Genomic DNA, 6,353 nt, shown 5'->3' on the forward strand with positions numbered 1-6,353 from the left:
AAAATATAGATCCCTGCACACCTTCCCAGAACCCTCTGATTCAGAGGTGATTGGAAGTGGGGCTTGGGAATCTTTATTTTTAATAAGTACTGTAGGTGATTTTTATAATCAAAGTTTTGGAAATATTGTAAGGCAGTGTTTCTCAAAGTGATTTCTTGGATTCCACTCTAACCAACTGAATCAGAAACTCTGAGCCTAGCAATCTTATTTAAAAAAAAATCTTCCAAGTGATTTGGATACTCACTAAATTTTGAGAAGTGCGATGTCTTAGATAATTTGTTTGGTTTAAATTAGATAAGCTTAATTTGTACCTATCCAAATTAACTCTAATGATTATTAATAACATAGAGAAGGATCAAATCAGCATCTTACCTTCCAAACTATGAGTGAATTGGTATTCTAATTTCTAGGCATCTGTGCAATTCTTGTCAGTGTTTCTTTACATGCAAACTTGGAAAACCTGGCTAAAATATCTTAGGTTCTAGATTTAAAAAATATATAAATTTATTTATTTATTTATTTATTTATTTATTTATTTATGGCTGCTTTGGGTCTTTGTTGCTGTGCGTGGGCTTTCTCTAGTAGTGGCGAGCTGGGGCTACTCTTTCATTGTGATGCACAGGCTTCTCATTGCAGTGGCTTCTCTTGTTGCGGAGCACGGGCTGTAGGCATGTGGGCTTCAGTAGTTGTAGCACATGGGCTCAGTAGTTGTGGCTCATGGGCTCTAGAGAGCAGGCTCAGTAGTTGTGGCTCAAGGGATTAGTTGCTCTGCAACATGTGTGATCTTCCTAGACCAGAGCTTGAACCCGTGTCCCCTGCATTGGCAGGTGGATTCTTAATCACTGCACCACCAGGGAAGCCCCTAGGTTCTAGATTTTGTAAGAGAATTCCTTATAGACAAGGCTTATGACAGATAACATGCAGATTTATAGATCCTTTGTTGGTTAATTGAACACATATTTACTGGGCACCAAAATGTGCATAAAAACATTTGAACTAGTTCCTTCCATCAAAAAATATACTATCAAGTTGATGAGGCAAGAAACATGCCTGTGATGTTTGACCTTAGCAACTTATTTAACTTTTCCTGTTTTTCTTACCCTATAACATATCCAAATAATCAAATTCTGTTGATTCTACCTCTGTAACATTTCCTGCCCTTAAGGTTTTTCCTTCCTTTCATAACTGGTTTGATGTTTATAATAAAAAGATATCATCCAGATGTCTTCACACTGAACTCAGAGCGATCTTCCTAAAAGGTAAATCTTATCACATTACTTCCCTTTTTAAAACTCTTAAAGTCTTCTTATTATGATAAAGTATAAACTGTGTTACTTTTCCTTAAGGGTCTGTATAACTTCAAAATTTTGGTCACAATCTCTTGTCAGGCTGGGGGCTTGGCCTCACGTGTGCTTGCGGGCAAGTTAAATAGGTAGTACCCAAAGGTTATGATGATGAAATCGCAGGGCATCCATAGCAAGGGAGGTCCAATTTGGAGGATGGAATATGACAAAGAGAATTTAGAAACCAAGGAAAGTTTGAATAGGTATTGCTGGATATATATTGTGATCATAAGTAATCAGTACATTTTTGACATAATCCTTACCTCTGACAGAGGGGTGGTGATAGGAAGCAGGAATAACTTCATCCCTTTTGGTGGACAATACTGGCAGGAGATCATAAGAGATGCAAACCAAGGAGGCTGGGTTCAGGGAAAGATGCTGGTATCTGGACACCTGGGTTTACATGCAAAGAAACTGAGGCCTAAACCAGAGGGAAGCCTGCTTAGTGGAGAAGCAAGCTGTATGGATGCAGCTCATCCATTTATACAAAGTATACAGCACAGAATGACTCCAGACCACAGGGGGTGTTGAATTGCAGCATTTACTTATTCTACTTTGATCAGGATTAGGGCAAGCCATCAGACCCTGTAGGACAAGGTCTTCTCCTGGGAGAGCATGGGAAACCTAGGGAGTGACTTGTAAAACAGGATCTAATTAAATTCTCAAATAATACAGGTAATGTCTTATAGCAAGGACAGATTTCTTCGACTACATTATAGGGGTGAGGATTTCATTGTGAAAGCCGAACAAGAATGTAGGAATCTTGAAAAATGGATAGGATTTTAATTATATAGCATATTATATAATATACATTACAGCTAAAATATATTAACTGGTTATTATGCACAGAGCGCCAATGAAACATGATCTTTCTTAATTTTCACAATGGCACCTATTTTACTGGTGAGGAAACTGAGGGCCAAGGATGCTAAATAATTTGTTAAAGATCACAGACCTCTTGAGTAGAGGGCTAGGATTCAGACTATTATTAGAGTGATAACAGAACTGGCTTTGGTTAATGTAACAAATTGCACTTTTTCATGAATCAGACAATCCCACAGTGGAGAAAAGAATGAAGGGAAAACAAAATGGCAGTTTTCAATCCCTTTCTGTTACAAGGAATGACTTTGAGCTGCACACTAAGGGCTGGAGGTTGTCCTGGTTGGATGCCTGTTCTCTTCATCATTCCTAGGAACTGAGAGGATGTCCAGAATGGTTATTAAAGGACTACGTATTACTTCTTTGGAAAATGGCATGTGGAAAATTGCTTTTCTGGGTTCTTTGAAAACCAGGAATGAAAAAAAATCTGTCACCTAAAATTAAATAACATTTTCTTGTTTTGCACTTTAAGTGCTTTTCTACTACCAATGTTAGTATGTCTAGCCTACACATTACAAAATAATTAACTTGCTTAATATCTTCAGTATATCATATAATTTAATCATAAGAACTATTTTAAAGTTTAGGGGAGAGTGAAGGTTTATTTCTAACTCAAGCACAGACATTTCTTTTTTCCCAGAATCCTGTAACCTTTTTGGTACTTTATAATTGTACTGAATTCTTAAAAATTATATTCAGCTGTATGGTAAAAAATGAAAATATTCTAGGGTAGAACAGAATATTTAAGCAAAATCTGAAAATAGTAGGTTGATTTTTTTAATTGTAGGTTGATTTTTCTCTTCTGGCCCCCCATATTCTCCTTCTGTGAAGATCATGCTGGGAATTATCTTTAGTAGTTGTAATTAGATGCTTGAAAATACACAGCTTACCTAAATGCATTAAATTAAGTTCTTAGAGACTCAGCATTATTACTAAGATAACCCATAATTTTTGTGTTTCCAGGGGTTTGAAACATAAAAGTTAGTTTTCTGAACAGCTCATTTTCCAGAAGAAGAAATCTAGTAAGTGGTCTGTGCTAAAAATAAAACTTAAGATGATACTGAGAATCACAGAGAAATGGAGGCTTACTGATTTTGAAAGAGGCATGATTTCCTTGACTAGTCTTTCTGCAAAATGGAAATAGGTTCATAATTTTATTTCTGACAAAATTCAATATACAATCTTTGGAAAAATTCAGATCACACAAAAAACTAGAGATAAAAATAATCTGGTTACAGATGCCACCACTGTTATAGTTTGGTGAATGTGTGACTGGTTTGCCCATTATGCCCTCTGCCTTTTTTCCTTTCTTCATGCCTAGAACACAGGCCTGAGGTCATGGGGTGCCCAGGCATCTTTATCCTGAGGTGATAAGGATGAGGACAATAGCCTGCTGAGTAATGATGGTGACACGAAAAGAGAAACAACCTGGGTCTTTAATGACACCACTGAGCTGTCGTCAGTCCTGAACTGCTATCCCCAGAGTTCTTTTTGGCAAGCTAGAATTTATTTAAGCAGCTGTAAGTTGGGGCTTCTGCTATTTGCAGATGAAGTCATTCCTAAATGATACCAAATCATGTTAATATTTTCCAAAAGATTAGTTAATTGTCCCCAAGCAATTTATTGGGAATTTAAAATACGAATTTATCCCCCTTTAATTTTAAATATGTACATATCACATGCTAATTCCTAATTTTACTTCTCCTCTAGTTTTAAATACATGTGTATTGCATAATAATTCCTATATGCACCTGTATCTGGTCCAGGTGCATCATTCTTTTCTCTTCATCTGTCCTTTAGTCCTACCATACTACCACACTGTTTTAATTGCTGACACTGACACTTCTTCCCACTTCCTTCTCCTACCCCATGCTTTGGTTGGATTTTTCTATGTTTTATTGCCAAATGACTATTTTTACTTCATGCAGCCTTTCTTTCAAGAATTACGACTCTGCAGTCTGTTTTGGAACCACAGTTACTACAGTTGTTTGGTTTGCAGTCTATGCTCAACACTTCCCATCTGTCCTCCCCTATGACTTACCCATTTGCATGTTATTTTGGATGATATTTTGTGAGGAGATGGTTCATCAGTATTATTTTTTAAAGAAGATTTTTTAGGAAGGGTATAGGGTGCATTAAAGTCCAGATCAGTTTTGGACCCCAAATTGATCTGGACTCTTTCTCTTGCTGTGCTTTTTGCTGTGACCTAGGGTAGAACCCTGTTCTGGATTGTGCTGACCTCTAGGACACCCCTCATAGCTCGCATTTTCCAGGTCTCCCCATTCCTGTGAGCAGCAATTAGGAAATCTATGCATTCTACTCTAAAATCCAGCACCTAATTTTTATGTTTCTAATAATGGCCTTGTTCTCCCAGGAACCAAGATTCAAAATTTTGGACTTCTAATTTTCCTTTTCCCCTCCTTCTAATCTGTTAGAAGCCCCAGGATTTATCACTGTCATGTTTCTCACAGGCAAAAAAAATTTTTTTTGGTTTATAAATATTTAGTAAACTTGAAAGTTTTTTGGTCTTCTATCCCATGAACATCCATCCAGCTGTCTTTCAACTGTTAAGATGCATGACTGCTGTCATAAATGCCCTTGAAATCTTCAGGATAACAGAACATCTGCCTTTGCTTAAAACTCCATGTTCATTGCCTTGTAGCCAACACCTCTCTTCACAACTTTATATAAAAAGTCTCCAGAATTTGCACCTCAAGCAAGCCATCCATGGAAAAAAATGTATACCTGGGATCTCTTCAACTTCCAGCTAATTCTGCTTAGTGCCTGCTTGCCCATGGATACAGCATTAAGTTTGTGCTTTAGGACCCCAGCAGCAGTTCTCATCCCTTTGTTACACAACTGTCCACCAGAAGCCATCAAAAGCCACATTGCATTCATGCCTGGCACTATTCCAAGAGCCGACGTGTACCCTCAAAAGCTCTCACAGGCAAATTTTTACTTCTTTTTCCACTGCCATGGCCCTATTTCTGACCTTTACAGTCTTCTCTACTGTATTCTTAGTTTCTTCATCTATACGTCTCTTGATTCTCTCTATACCTGTTGGATCAATTTTTCTAGGAGGTATCTCTCTTTTGCTCAAAAGTCTTGTGTTTTATATTTTCCTTTTGCCCCTCCAAATCTATTCCATTCCTTTCTCTGTCCTGTTCTGTGCCCTGGGAAGAAGGTCTATATGGACTGTATCAATGGTCTCCCTTGCCTTCTGGCTTCCAACTGACTTTAGCCAACAGGGGGAACTTGCAGGAGGCTGGAAGGAGCAAGCAGAGAGTAAGTTTGGGTACTTATTCCCCTGGTTCTCCTTGCTCAGCCATAGGTTGCCTGTCCTCCTCCAAAAAAGGTCTTGCCTCATGTCAGGAGATGCGCTCTTACAATTTGTAGCTTCTCTCTGCAGCTTCCAATAAAATCTCCTTCTACTTCCACTTTTAAGACTGGTGGTGGCAACCCTTCCCACTGTTGCTGGCAGGATGTGGTCCACCATCTCTTATTGGTGTCCCTTACACAGCCCACATCTTTTGTAAATCGTGTCTTCATCAAACTCCACCCACTGATCCTGTTTGAATGTGCTATTTGCTTCAGACACTGACAGGTACAAACCTTAAATGCCTTTCCATTACCTATTAAAATAAGTATAGCGCCTCCACTCCACGCTGAGCATAAACTTTCAGGCTGCTCTTGTACTTTATTTTTACATTGACCCATTGCTCCAGTAAAACTGGGTTAGTGGTAGTTCCCTGAAAGACCTAAAAAAGTACACCGTGTTTACTTTGCTTGGGATACCCTATTTCTCTAATGTCATCTGTCAAAGACTTGTTACTTTTTTCCCACAGTTTATCTCAAATGTTACCGCTTCCTTTACACCCTGGTTCACAATTGTATATTCCCCTGTCTTCCGATGCTTATGATGCTTATATTTTCCCTTGTCTTATAACTATTAATGTACGTTCTGTCCCTTTTATTTTATAAGCTCTCTGGGGCCAGTGGCTGACTGTTATAGACCTGCAGTATTTTCTGCATGTTCGGTGTTCAATAAAAATATAGCAGATCTGGGTAAATTGTACTCATTTAAATTGTACTGATTTAAATGTAAAGATTCAGATTATTTTAAGGTGGGGT

This window comes from Mesoplodon densirostris, chromosome 2 (genome assembly GCF_025265405.1).
Source record: "Mesoplodon densirostris isolate mMesDen1 chromosome 2, mMesDen1 primary haplotype, whole genome shotgun sequence".
Lineage (NCBI taxonomy): Eukaryota > Metazoa > Chordata > Mammalia > Artiodactyla > Ziphiidae > Mesoplodon > Mesoplodon densirostris.